This window comes from Podarcis liolepis (genome assembly GCF_965112155.1).
Source record: "Podarcis liolepis genome assembly, chromosome: 3".
Lineage (NCBI taxonomy): Eukaryota > Metazoa > Chordata > Lepidosauria > Squamata > Lacertidae > Podarcis > Podarcis liolepis.
This window is the reverse complement of record NC_139557.1, coordinates 65,899,637-65,914,087: the sequence shown is the minus strand read 5'-3', so window position 1 is coordinate 65,914,087 and position 14,451 is coordinate 65,899,637. Positions and strand designations below refer to the sequence as shown.

The 14,451-nt window shown below is 41.3% G+C and overlaps 1 protein-coding gene across 5 annotated transcripts in view; it reads right to left on the bottom strand.

Annotated features, from left to right (window-relative positions):
- Positions 1–14,451, bottom strand: part of GRM1 (glutamate metabotropic receptor 1) — a 182,900-nt gene that overhangs the window by 108,285 nt on the left and 60,164 nt on the right. The gene's annotated exons all lie outside the window — the stretch shown is intronic.

The window sequence follows — 14,451 nt, the reverse complement described above, 5'->3', positions numbered from 1 at the left end:
TAATAATAATAATTACATTTCAGATCAAGTGTTTTCCTAAAGCCCCACTGCTAGAATCTTGAAAATCTCTTCATATTTTTCTCATTCTTTACACAGCAGCTAAACAATGTTTGAGATCCAGGACTGATCATGTGGTCTTTAAGATGACCATATGCATCATACTTCTGCCCAGCAGTTAAATAGCTGAAACAAAAGAATGACATAGGTGACTTGGCTATGTTCCTACCTACTTCAGTTAGGTAGGCAACCTGGTGTCCTTCAGGTGTTGTTGGTCTCCAGCTCCCATTAACCCTTAGCCAGCATGGCTAAGAGCAGGGATGATAGGAGATGGAGTCCAGCAACATCTGTAGTCCAACAGATTTTCCATTCCTGAGTCAGAGCATGCGTGGAACTGCAACTCAAAAACAACTAGAACTGCTATAATAAGTTGAGGGTCCACAACATGGAGAAAGCAGATTACTCTTAGACTTAGGAAACTGGCTGTTTTTTAACTAAAAAACAAAATAGCTTGGAATTCCCACCCCTTTAAAGAAATGAGCTCCTGACTAATAAAACCAGGAAATAGCACCCTCCTGCTCTAAAGAACAAAGGCTGATGTTTACATCAGAGAAAGCCTATCATCAGTGTCACTGTCTCCCTCCATTCAAGAGTAAATCTTTCTGGTTATTCCTCCCAGAGCCAGAACTCATCCAAGCAAACCTCATAAGTGTTAAATGAGTTTTCCTTTTTAAGCGAGGGAAGAAAGAATGTGATGGCTTTTTGAAATCACACCAACAACAAAACAGGCACGCTAGTAATAAACAATACAAATATGAACACTGGAAAACCACCACTGCTCAGTGTAGACAATACTGAACTAGATGCACAATGACTACACTCAGTATAAGGCAGCTTTTTGTGTTCCTAACCAGTACAGGCACATGGTGGGCAAGCACCCACTAACATCCTTGCAGCCACATTCTGGACCAAATGAGGTTTTCTAATGACTCTTCAAAGGTAGAACCACGTAGAGCACATTGCAATAATCCACCCTGGTAAGAATTAGTGCATTTGTATTTCAAAAAAAACTGAACAATTTTTAAAGTTGCATTGTAATACAATACAGAGCTACTGCTGAGAACATCCAAATCCCAAACCCCTGGAGCCAAGATCATTTCCTAGAAAAGGTGTCTGCAGAATTTCAGCTGACTGCACTTATATATAGTTGCCATATATCCAGGAAAACCCAGACATGTCCTCTTTTGGGTGGCCAACATGCCCATCTGGGCAGATTTTTGCATTTTAAAGGAAATGTCGGGGGGGGGGCTTGGGCTGTTCTACACGCCACAGCCGCTGCCAGCCCAAGCTGGGGGAAAAGGCAAGTGGGTGTGGCAGCAACAGCCCCACACACCTCCTTCTCTGGCTCAGGCTGGCAGTGGCTCAGGCTGTCCTCTATTTTGCTGTTCAAGATATGGCAACCCTAATTACAAGTTCAATGTTCCAACCATAGCATGTTGTTGGGAAAAGAACAGAGAAAAATAACACAATCCCAACCCTGATGGTATCCTAAGGCATTGAAAATTTTGGATACCTCCCTATACTTGTTAATCCTCTGTCTTTTTGTACTTATGTATCTCAGGAGCTGCTGTGTTTTTCAGGCAGTATGAAAATGAAAAGGAGCCACCATACAGTTTCTTTTGCAATGTTGCAAAATATGTTGAGGTAGGACTCTTGAATTGTCCTTTAAGGTATATTAGATCATGTGGTGCACCTTCTCGAATTGTGCAGTTTACCATTCAGGGACAGGATAACTTGGACAGACAGATGCTAAGGATTAACAACAGGGGCTCACTCCTCTTGTCCCACTCCTTTCCCCTGGGGAAAACTGCTCTTTAGTGCTCAGTCGGAGCAAAGAGCAATTCAGTTTCCCCCACGGATTGCTATTTGTTCTGATCTATTGCTTTGGGAAGAATCTGTTGTTCTGATCTTCCATTGGGAAGAAGTGGGGCAAGTGAGAAACTGCTTAGACCTGTGCTTTCTAGGCATAGCACAAGTGGACGCATGGACAAGCTCAGGGTATTAGAATGCCATTAGAACCAAAAGACAAATAAAAGTATGAACATGAAATATATTTTTCTGACTCTTCAGAAGATACCACCTGGCTTTCCCCAAACCTTTCTCTACATGTAAGAGAGCTACAAAATGAAATACTAAGAACACCAAAATTCTACCCCAGAAACCAGATGTTGAATTTGCATTCCAAGCCCACATTTATGTATAACAAACACAAGCATTCAGCATAGCCTGCTAAATAGGTTCAGACAATTATTCAAGGATAATGATAAGACTTAGACTTTAGAGGTTGAAACATAAAGATGGAGAAAGGTAAAGGTGTTCTGCGAATGCTCATTTTATGGCAAATAGCACTGTGTACTTTTGAAAAGCAGCGTTAATGGATAGTATACACTAGCCCATCAGTTTATATTGAGAAGCATTTCTAAAGACAGCTGGTGCTACCCAAACAAGCTTGATTTCCAGTCCTTGAGACTGCACCCTCTCTTCCCTATAAATGTTGATTGTGGAATCACTGATGAGCAGCTGACAACTCTTGTCAATTTCTGAAATGAGTTCTCCCTTTCTTTAGGTAGCATATTGTCTTTCATTCAGGAAGTATGATAGACATTTCCATGATTTATTGGGGGGGATGGGAGAAAGTAAATGAAATAATAAATCAAGGTAGTCAGCATCCTCCGAGCTTTCATCACAGCTGAGATGGTAGTCTGTAAACATTGCCTGCTCAGAAGATGACACACTGATTGATAATCGTATAAAAGATTCCATGTGTGCTGTTGATAAGTGTTGGTGACAAAAATAACTGCAGAGGTGCCTCATCCTGTAAAATATTTACGCAGATGCTTGGCCTTGAATGACAGAACCCAACCCAAATGAAGTCTAAGCAGGTGTAGCTTAATATATTCACATTCTACCCATGCCTCCCCCCCTTATTCCTCCTCATTGTCTATGGTTTGTTATCTCCCTACACAGGCGCCAGAGGCTGGACACCCACATTTTTTGTGCATGCCATGGGCATGCTGACATCAGACACAAGTGTGCATGCAGCGTGCACAGCCCTGGGCACCCATGGTCCTGGGGCAAAGCCAGTGGGCCAGTCTCCCCATCCTTTCTGCCTCCACCACTGTCAAAATTCAAATGGCTATTAGTCACTGCTGCTTTATACTACCACCAGGATCAGAGGCAACATGCCTCTGAGTAAAAGTCACTGGGAAACAACAGACTGAGAGGACTATTGCCCTTAGGTCCTGCCTGTGGACTTCCCTGAGGCATTTTTGGATTGCCGCTGGGGAAAAGGGGATGCTAAACTACATAGGCCTTGAGTCTTATCTAGCAGAGCTTCTCTTATGAAGTGCAAGATTTGTCAAACATCTTGGGGCAGATATGGTCATTTCCATTCTTTTGGTGATTTGCATGGGCTATCCTAAGTCAGCTCTAAGTCAAATATGTATATATGTGTCTAGGTGCTAAATAAGCATCCTCTCTCACTTTAGTCCTGCACATTCCCCATTTGTCCCAGAATTATCCTTTTTTATCCTTTAAAAACAAACAATTCCAACACTGGATTGCTGCCAAAGGTGTGCAACTGGGGCAACTTAATGTGGACACACTAAGGTAGTAGAGTGGTCTCCAAAAATCAAATATCTGTGTAGGGATTTTGGCTTTTTAAAGAGGGGAAACCTTTCATGTGCAAATCTCTTATACAAAAGCAATTGAATCCCTTTGGATTCTAGGATTAATGAAGCATTTGCTTAATTGGGCGTAGTTCTTTACTATGAATAACAGGTCTTCAACATCTGTAAGTGTCCCTTTGATAAAAAAAGGTAAACAGTCTCATTGCAGGGCCAGTAATTACACAGAGCTTTAACATTTTAAAAACAAAGCCAAAAATCTTTCACCTCCAGTTTTTATATACAGGCAGACAGAAGATCATGTCATGGTTTTCAAAAACAAGTAGGTCATTACCACCATGCTCAGAAATATTTTACAGAATATAACCACACTTTCGTGTAACCCCCCTTCATTGTTTTATAGACTAGTTTTGATACAAAAAGAACATCAACAATACACTGAAGAATGACGAGCTTTCAGTGATATCCCCCACTTAGCACTCCTTTTCTTCCTTGTGGATCACTAATACCATGTGAGTGGCCCTATAAATATTGGGATTTTAAATTATCTGCTCAGTTAGGTTTGGTGAGGTAGACCCAGTGCTTTAGGATCTATGTGACCAGTGGCATAACTAGCTGCTCGGGCGCCCAGGGCGGCACAAATGCCCTGCACGTGTGGCCGGGGCAAGCCCCTGGCCTGGGCAGAGCATGCTGGGCAGAACCTCCACAGAGTCTGCAAGCCCCACATTGCCGTTTTGGGCAGCGCAGAGCCTGCAGGTGCCTGAGCCGCCATGTAACTCCCCAGGAGACGTGTGGCTCAGGCGTGCTGCAGGCCAGGCCCCGCAGTCACCCTCCTCAGTGATGACACACGGGGCAGCCTGCACACACCGCACACCCCTTCCTACACCTCCATATGTGACTGAAACAGTACATATGTAGCTGAAACAACAAGACCTTGCACCAAATTAGCTGCAGCACAATCCTGACATAGGTGCAGTAGGTCTCTCCTGCTGCTCTCCCCAGCCTTTGTGATCATGGATAAGGAGAGACATGGCCATAGGGAGAGGAAAGTCATTATGAAAGATGACAAAGCTGTTTACACCTTGCACCTTGCTCCCTCCCATAACCTGATTCCTAGTCACTTGTGTACTGTGCATGCTGTCATTCAGCACCACATTGGTATAGGATAAAGGTGCTGATCTGGCATGTGTTACCAAGTCCTGGGTAGGTGAGGTGGGGGCAGTTGATCTGACCCACCTGCACTGCACTTGGATACTCAATGCAGCATCAGCACAGGCTTCAGAGACATGGAGGGGGGCGGGGAGGAGTTGCTGAGGTCCATAAAATTTCCATCTCTATCTCAACAAAACCCTTGTGCCTGGTCTTGTGCCATGGAGACAATAAACTAGGGTTACTCCTGATGCCCAGCAGCTTCTCTGGCAGAGTTGGTCTCTGTTGCAGTTGGAGGACCATGGGGGGGGAGTTCTGGGGGCTATTGGCATCCATGCTGATGGGGGGGGGGAGTTCTGGGGGCTATTGGCATCCATGCTGATGGTTAGCATTCCAGTTTAGGACTTTATGGCCTCCATGATAACCATAGAGTCTCATAATCTGTCCAGTAGGGCATATCATCAACTTGTCCTTTTGTCCTGGTGGAATAAATGGGTTTGTGTGGACAGGCTGTCATGGTGAAATTTCACCCCATCCCACAGGGATGGTGGACAGATTTGGATGGTCCACCCTGTGTTTTCCCCTCCAGTGAGAGGTTGCTTCAGTGTACACTGACTGGGTCCATAAACTGTTTCAGATACTTTTGACCACACAAGTATTATTCTGTGAGCTTAAAGAACCTGACTCAAATATTCCTATTCATAGCATTTTTCTTACCAGAGATATTGCAATTGGAGGTGGCAAGTTTCTTGTGAATTCACTTTGAACCCTCCAAGCACATTTTGAGTTCATTTTATATTCACTGTAATTGTACTGATGAGTAGAATTCATTTGATATTCATTCAGCCCAACACGTTTATTTTTGTACTAAAGGTGTTCCGTTTTAAATTCACTGGATGCTAAACAGGAACACTTTTGGGAAGCTTATGGATCTTTGATGGGTTAGTGTCCTTAGAGGTATTTGCAGTCTAAAAAAAAGTATATGTTGCGTGTATATTAAAGAGTACACATACATATTATGGACCTCTCTGTGAAACGCATCACACATAGGGTACTTTAGTTTTAAAGGAACCATAAGACTCTTTGTTGTTTTATGACACAGAAGGTTAGTGAAAGAGTAGGAGATTACATCTTCAAAAAGATGATTCTTATCTGTTTGGTATATTTCTTTGTATTCTCAACAGGTAAAATATTTGTATCCATCAATGCAATGACACAACCTACCATAATTCAATTCGCTGTACTGTACCTGTTTTGTTTTGACCAGCACTTTAATTTTAATTCAGATCTGTTATCATGTGTAAGATAAACACCTGCAGTCTGATCAGTAGTGTCTTGAAGGATAAATGTCTCCAGAACTCAATGCCTATCCCAGCTTTCCTTTGCCTGGTGCTTTCTATGTGTTCTGGACAACATTTCCCATAATCCCATGGTGGCTGGGGTTGATGGAAGTTATAGTCCTAAACATCTGTAGGGCTCTAGTTTACTAAGGTTTGTACTCCACCTCATGCATCCCACAGAAGGCACCAAAGTTGAAATCTGAGCTTGTCACTGTGGCCTTGGAAAAAGCCTGAACTGTTCTTTCATTTTCATGGTTGACAACACATGGCCCCACTTAGGACACCTTGGGCCACAGATGAAGAAAACCATTGTTTAGCTTTTATTATGCAAAAGTTATGTGAAATACATGCATTAAGATTCAGAGTAGACATTCAGATATTAGACATTCAGGAACATAGTGTACCTTTGGCATCCTCTGCCAAAAAGTAAGTCTTATGGAGGAGATCCAGACCAACCTAGTAATATTTCTTCATAAGTTTTATTTTTCCTAGGATGCACTTTTATATGCATTCCTGGGCGTGAAAGAGAGAGAAAGGAAGTGATGCTTTTAGTACATCTCTAATCTGCTTTCTTCCCTGTGTCCTCTACACCTCCAAGAAAGTCAGTGACAATATGATTATCTGCCTTCTTATTAATTATGTTTCCATGGTACATTCAAAACTAGAATTAAATGTTTTAAAAGCAAGCCTTGGTGTTTTGTTTTTTTTTTGCAAGTGGGGGGCATTTGCTTTAAGGGCAGACTCTTTTCCCACTTATTTTCTCAAGGTTTGTTTGTTTGCGATTGTTTTTTTTGGGGGGGGGTTGCCAATGTGAGGCAGAATAATATATTTACCCTTTAATATACTCCATTATGCTTTTTTGACAGTTCTTTGTGGGGTGGGTGGGCAGGTCTGACACAGAGATCAGACCACAAAGCTTATATGGAAGTTATTGAACCCTTTTGTACGCCAGCCTCTTAAGATGTCATAGTACTGAAACTATTCAGCTGGTTTGTAGTACTGAACTGATCAGGGAGGCTGACAGTAGTTCATAAATGGGACTCTTCAATGCAAGAGAGCCAAGATGAATTGGATGTACTGAGCTAACTCTATTAGATCCTGCATCTTCTTTGGAAACTGTTACCTTTGCAATCAAGACACAGAAGGAATTCAGCAATTGCAACCCCTTTCTCCCCTTACACCCTTTAACCCAGTGGTCAAAGAGGATGGGAATTGTATACCAGGACAGCCCCAATTTGGGAAAGGCTCATTTAAGCAAAAGATGGCTCAGTTACTGCATCTCAGATAATATGCTGCAACTATAATACCCATACACAAACCACAGCAAAATTACAGAAACACGTGAGATGCTGGATCTCCTTTCATGCTTACAGTACAAGGAGGAGGAAGATGCTGATGGGCAAATTGGGACTCCTTCCCATGTCCCATCTCCTTGAGAAAATGGTAAGGAAATAAATAAAGCCAGTATAGGCCATGCAAGTCTGTGTTTTGAAGGAATTGTAGCAGGACATCTCAACTTGAAATCTATCAAGCCAAGTACAGTCCATCAGCCATGTATTGTGGACTGCTAACTGCTCAATATTATGCTGCCACCATTTTGAAGTCCCAGAGTGGCAGAGAGAAACAAGAGGTTCGTGGGCTGCCAATAACATGTGGTAGGGAAGCTGCTCTTGGCTTGCCAAGCCACAGGTTGGGAAGCTTACTAAACTCTGCACTCTCCACACAGTGGATCCCGCTATCACAAAGAATATCTTTCTCTACCGTAAGCTTCAGAAAAATATAACCCCATATTTTATACAATTTTAAAAGTCTATGTAGGAGAGGCACAAATATGATTTGTTTGGGGTTTTTTTTTACTGATCTACAAAAAGAAAAAAGAAAAAACCTGATGGATGTTCCCCTTGGTTCTTTGACTTGGCAAAATCAGATGCAAATGTATTGAAGCCATAAAGAGCTCATCTCTTTTTATATGACGAGGCTTTCATAGAGACATATTTTCTTGAGCTATATTCCCCAGCCTTGCAGCATTCATTTAACATATTAACTGTTGCATGCAGAATCAGCCACCTACTAATATGGTAATTTTCTACACAAGCACACTTGTGCTAATATTTTCATGACTTAAAAAAAAGTATGGTGATAAACCTCTGCTGAAATCCCACATGAAACCATCGTCTCTTTGTTTCATTTTGTCAAAATACAGCAGAGTGATCCCACATTACACAGGGATATTACTGCCAAAAGTGTGCATGTCACATAAAGGAGATTAAGAGGAGGTTTAGAGCTAGGAAACCTCTCTCTTCATTAATGCATTGCTAATTATCTTCTGCACCCAGAGCACAAAGGATAGGGGAGACCATTGCGGCAAAGCTCGCACTCCTTTCTGTAAAGTGCTGGCTAGGTGCGTGACCACAGCACAGCCCTTTGCTCCAAAGAAAATATGACTAAATTGGTTGTACAATGTAGATGGATACTCTCAACACAGTCCAATATCCAGTGTCAGTAGAGATTATTCTACAATACCCTATTAGATTAGTTGTGTTAAAATCAATAGGACCTACTTCCATGTAACAACCATAATTCAGTGACTCCAAGTTATTGCATTTGCTGTCCTCTCTCCCTCTGTATGTAGGAGAACAGGAATGAAGAGGCCATTAAAAAACAGAGCAATTCCTGGGCATGGTGCCTGTTCCATTGGAGAACTTGATAGAAGACCATTGCACAAACAAGACTTTGGATCAGCCCAATGTGGTCAGGGAGTAAGTTTTCACTGGATGTATCAGATAATTGATCTGCAAATTAGCATATTTAAATAAAATTTGCATCAGTAGATTTGTATCTGAATGTCTTTTGATGGGAAGATCCTAAATCCTTAGACCAGATCTTTAGCTGAACTCAATTAGAGCTGCACTATTGACATTATGCTATTCATTATATTCCCCATTGTTATAATGACTCTGCATAGATAGGATAATTATAGATGTAAAACCTGAAAAAAATGACTGTCTATATTTTTCAGTTCATGTTTCTTTGAAGCACTAATACAGTAAATGGCATTTCACATGCAGCAATGAAAAATACATACAAAAACCATTAAAAAATGCAACCATCCATTGGTTGAATGCAAGAGAGAGGCAATGACCCCTCCAAAAATTACCTTTACCTTTTTTTACTAGATCTGTTTCCATAGCCACCCCTTTGTCTTCATTGCAGTTCCTCAAAGTATTCATCAGTGAAACTTCATTCCATGCAAAAATATTTCACATTCACCCTACTTACTCTGAGCTTCTAGAGTTCACTTTACAGTGTGCAAAGTGCAACATAGCTTACCAGAAGGGTTTTTAAAGAAACAACCCCCACCCCAAACAACACAGCTCTTATATGCACCCCCCCATGTTATCTTATTATTTAAATCAAACATACGGAAAGGGTTATCTTATAGTGAAAATGAGCTTCCCCTGCCAACAGTGTTTTGCATACGTTTATCAGCCTTACCAGACTCCAAGGATCTTATTGCAATGCGGGTCTTATTCCAGATACCAACCTGGTTAGGGTTTTATTCCAATAAGCTTACATCCAGATCAGAAACAGATATACATTATCATGTTTCTTTTTTAATTACTCGGAGATCAAGAGTATAATTCTTACAGCCATATACATGAAAGTGTTAAATACTTAACCTTTAAGGAGTGTCTAGAGCTCAGTAGTATTGCCTATTCTTTGACCACAGAAAGCCTCAGATTCCTGACATTTCCAGTTAAAAGGATCTTAAGCATCTAGAAAAGACCTCTGCTCCCAAGCTATGGAGAGCTGCTGCCACAGGTGGTACAGTGCTAGATGGACCAATGATCTGACTGAATATACTGTATGAGGCAGATTGTCATGCTCAACCTCTATACATAATGCAACGTGGTGAAGAATAGATAAGCTGCTCTGTTACATTTTTCATTGCCTGTTGTTCAGGAAAAACAAAACAAGGTAGACTAGCTTGAGCATGTGGCTTGGCCTGGGAATCTATAATACAAGTGACCTGGGCACACAGAGGTCCACTTTAAAGGGAAATGTTATCCACAGCAGAAAGTCTGCTGGTCCAGAAGGAGGAAAATATTTAGGAGAATTCTTTTAGTTTCTCCCTTCCTAGCATCAGAGGGAATTTTAAATCAAGGGGAAAGAGAAAGCTGGAACTTAAAATCTTTGGAGTCAGGTGAACTACACCCAGGAGACACACCCAACTCATTTACTCTTACCTAGCCCAGTCTTGGGGTCTTTTCTGGAAAACAGTTCAATTAAGGAAATTTTATAAGGTGTGAAATAGGTTTAATTTATGCTTGCTTTGCATAAAGTTGGGGCAAGATCCTAAATCCGTGTTAAGGGAGTAAACTGACATTCTAACTCAGCACAGCACATCTAATATAAAAACAAATAATAAAGGTGAGGGGTCCCTTAGATCACACAGAGAACTGATATTATGGAGTGAACTGATATTGTTAAAATAATCATAACTGACAATCTGTGTAGCTATTATAACATCAGAAGAGACACTGGTTTAAGTAACTGAAGCAGCAAATGCCATGTGGACGAAGGGATGCACTGGAGCAAATATCCACTTATTTTTATCTATTTAGCTCTATTATTTATTACAGTTTTGTGCACCTTTTAATTTCATGAGAATGTTTTGCTTTAATAAAATGAAGGCATAAGAGGTTGGGGGTGTGTGCAATTGCCCTCAAGGTATGTGACTTCCAAATACAAAATGGATGACTTATTAACAGACAAAGCTGTGGGAACAAGTTTGTCCAGAGATGAACCTTGTTTTGAGGTTGCTCTTCACCCATACGTCTTCATACATTTTGGTATCAAATAGTGTCTTTGCCAACTGAAACAAAATCCTCAGAGCTTTCAGTCATGATCAGTCTCTTTTTTGACAGCTCAGTCCACAACACTTCACTACAATGAAACCTCATCTAGGGCCATAAGAGACAAATGACTGAAGCAGTGACAGGATTTAATCCCTCAGGCAACAGGAGGAGGAACAGCTACCTATCACAGCTATTTAAAATCTGATAGGAAGACATGAATGAAGGCAATTTAACAAGTTTTACTGTCTCCTGTTGGGGCAAGTTGCCAGAGTCACAACACTTTTTAATCATTATCAGTTTAACTGTGTCACCTGTGTCTATCACCACGAGGAATCATCCAAAAATACTACCAAAGCTGTCTCAATTTCATGTTGGGCCTGAAGCAAGACTAGTAGGAGCTTTGTATGTATGCGACTGAAAGCCTTTCTTGGCATTAACTTATCCAGAAATGCAAAAACACAGAACTTCTCTTCCACAAAGAGATGTGATCTCACCTTATGTATTTGAAACTTTCTTGATTAAATGTAGGCTTGCCATATGTCAGAAGAATTCCTAACATGTCCTGGTTTTTGGGTGTAAAAATGGCTTTAGGGGGAATTTTTGCTGCATCAGTAAAAGTCAGGAAAATCCTGGATGTATGGCAATTGAAAAAGCAACAGAAACAGCTCAAAAAAGCTTAAAATTACTGCGGATGTCAGGAATTTTACTTATTGCAATATGGCAACCCTATGCTACTCAATACTTTCTACAGTTGTTGATTTGACTAACATGAAAATTGCCGCACACCAATTAAACTGCATGAGGAATAGAATCTGTAAAGTCTGAAGACCTGGTCACAATTATTGCATGCAGTGATATCTACAAGAGCACCTCTGACACCACACACATGACCTCTACTGAAGACCATGACAGCTCCTCTGTAAGTAACACTAGAGCATATGTCGGGATGCAGCAACTGAATGCAGGCACAGTGCTATCCGTGGCAACCTGAAGATGTAAGGATTATTAGCTGCATTCAAAGGACTGTGGGGGTTGGGGATGGGGATGGGGATGACTTTGTGACATGGCTGCATCTGTCACTTGGTTCTCTGAACAAGGACACATTTTTGGCCTGGTTTTTACTTTGTGAAATCTGGCAGCAAACACCGGGGAAAAATGTTAGCAACCCCTGGTGCTGTGTTGTTGTTGAAGCTTAAAATACAACTTTGACATTTTTATACAACAATGTAAAGTATAACATGATCCCTGCACTGAGAACCAGTTGAAATGTTCAAAAACTCTTCAAAGGCAGCCCTTACAGGAAGCTATAGGTCAATAGCCCCAGGTCCCTGGTATCTCCAGGTGGGGCTTGAGGGAAGACTTTGGCGATTTAGTAAGCAGTTTCCCTTTAAGCTTTCTTGAAAGACAGCTGGGAGCAGTGCTTTTTTCTATGGGTACGCATACCCCTAAATATTTTGTGAATCTAAGTTTGGTCTCAATGAGGGGCAGCATTTCAATATGAGTAGGAAAATGAGAGTACCCTCAAACATTTTTAGGAAAAAAAACACTGGCTGGGAGTATTGTCAGCTGAAGGGAGTTAGCCTATAAAAGGAAATGAGAAGTAACAATATTGTGAGGTCTGGGTATACTTCTTCAGTTTGCTTAGGTTGTCATTTGTTATTATAGAATAAAGTGTTGGTGATTTACTTCTGCCTTTGATTAATGGATACAACAGAGCAACTTCTAGTTAATGTATGCCAATATTCCCTAGCCTGGAACACCTCAGGGGTTTTGGACCACAATTCCCAGCAGCCCCCAACAAATGTTTGCAGCTTCTTTATTCCAGAAACACACTCAAAACTAAAACTGAATACTCCCCTTCTCCAAACACTCCAGTTTCTTTCCTATTCCCCTTAGGTCCTTTTTATACTTTTAATACAAATCCCAGCATACAATTTACCACCACAATGCCACAGTGCATTATTGTCTTTTTCTCAAGTGGCCACTTCCGTAAAAATGCTTCTCATAGATTGTCAGTAATCCCCACAACAATCTTGCAGACTAGGCTGGTGTTATTATGTACATATTACTGGGAGAATAGGATTGTGAGTTTCCTAAATCTGCTCAGTTCATGGCCAAGTCTAGATCTGAATTGGGGAGGGGGGGGGTTCTGAAAAGAGGAAATAACCTGGAGCAGGGATGTACGACTTCATAGGCTGGATCTCCCCCAAACCGACTCCAGAAATTGATCAGCAAGAGAAAGTTTCGGGAAGACATTTTGACCTTTTCAGGCCTTCTTTCAACACATGGAGAGGGAAGATGGCAGATCATATCTGCTCTCCCTGCTCCCAATCTTCACGCATTCATCTGAAGGTCAAAACAAGCCCTACACATAAACACTTGACATGTTGGGTTATTACTGCACAGCTGGGAACACTGGAAAGGCAACTGTATGTGCGCAGGTTTGCTTCCAACTTTATTTAAAACGGGCAGTAACCAACACAGGATGACCGGAAGTCCACGCATGCAACAGGACTTCCCCTATCTCTCTTCCTCCCTGTAGTCTCCTGTTTGCTCCCCAAATCTGCTCCTGAGGATTAGGTGTATTCACTCTGTGAAGAGGGTTTAATTGTTAAATCACTCAGGGGAATAGGGGCCTCTTAACAATTGTCAGCATCCTTAACAGATTACAACTCCCAGAATTCTTTAGGGGAAGCCATGACTGTTTACTGTGACATCATAGTGCTTTAAATCTGTGGTGTAAATGTGGCCAATATCCTCCTCCCAGTGGGCATGTTAGCAGAGTGGAAGAAGGGAATTCAGATTAGGAATCATATCGGGGAAAGAGTTAAACACTCATCCTCCAGCATTGCCGCTCTGATCAAATTAAGTATCCTCTCAAAGAGTCTTGAAAACTTATCACAATCTCTGCCATGAAATATTTATTTTGGTCCTTAGTCAAAGTAATACTTTGCAAATATGTAATTAAAAAACTGTTCCTGTGGGCAAAATACTCCAACATATTAATTTGGGGCCAGGGTATGCTACTCTGCAGAGCCTTTGCTGTAAAGCACCAGTTGAGAAGCCTTCATAAAAGTGATATATGAAATGTAACAAGGCATTTAAAATTAAGTAATTGGATACATCTGGTATGAGGCAATGAGATGTGCAGAACAAGAGCAGAGAGGGAAACTAATATTCTGGATTGCCATAAAATTATTATTATGCCCCGCTGCAAGTTAAAGCTCAAGCCATGTTTGTTAGATTGGGGTGTTTTTCCTCCTTTTGGTCAGTTAACCACCCTACAACTCCGACCATCCCTGAACATTGGCCAAGCTGGTTGGAGTCCAAGCTGAACTGGAATCCAACAACATCTGGAAGGCACCACATCCCTCAATTTATATTCCAGTGAGTACTTGTGAATCTAAACTATTAGAGTTC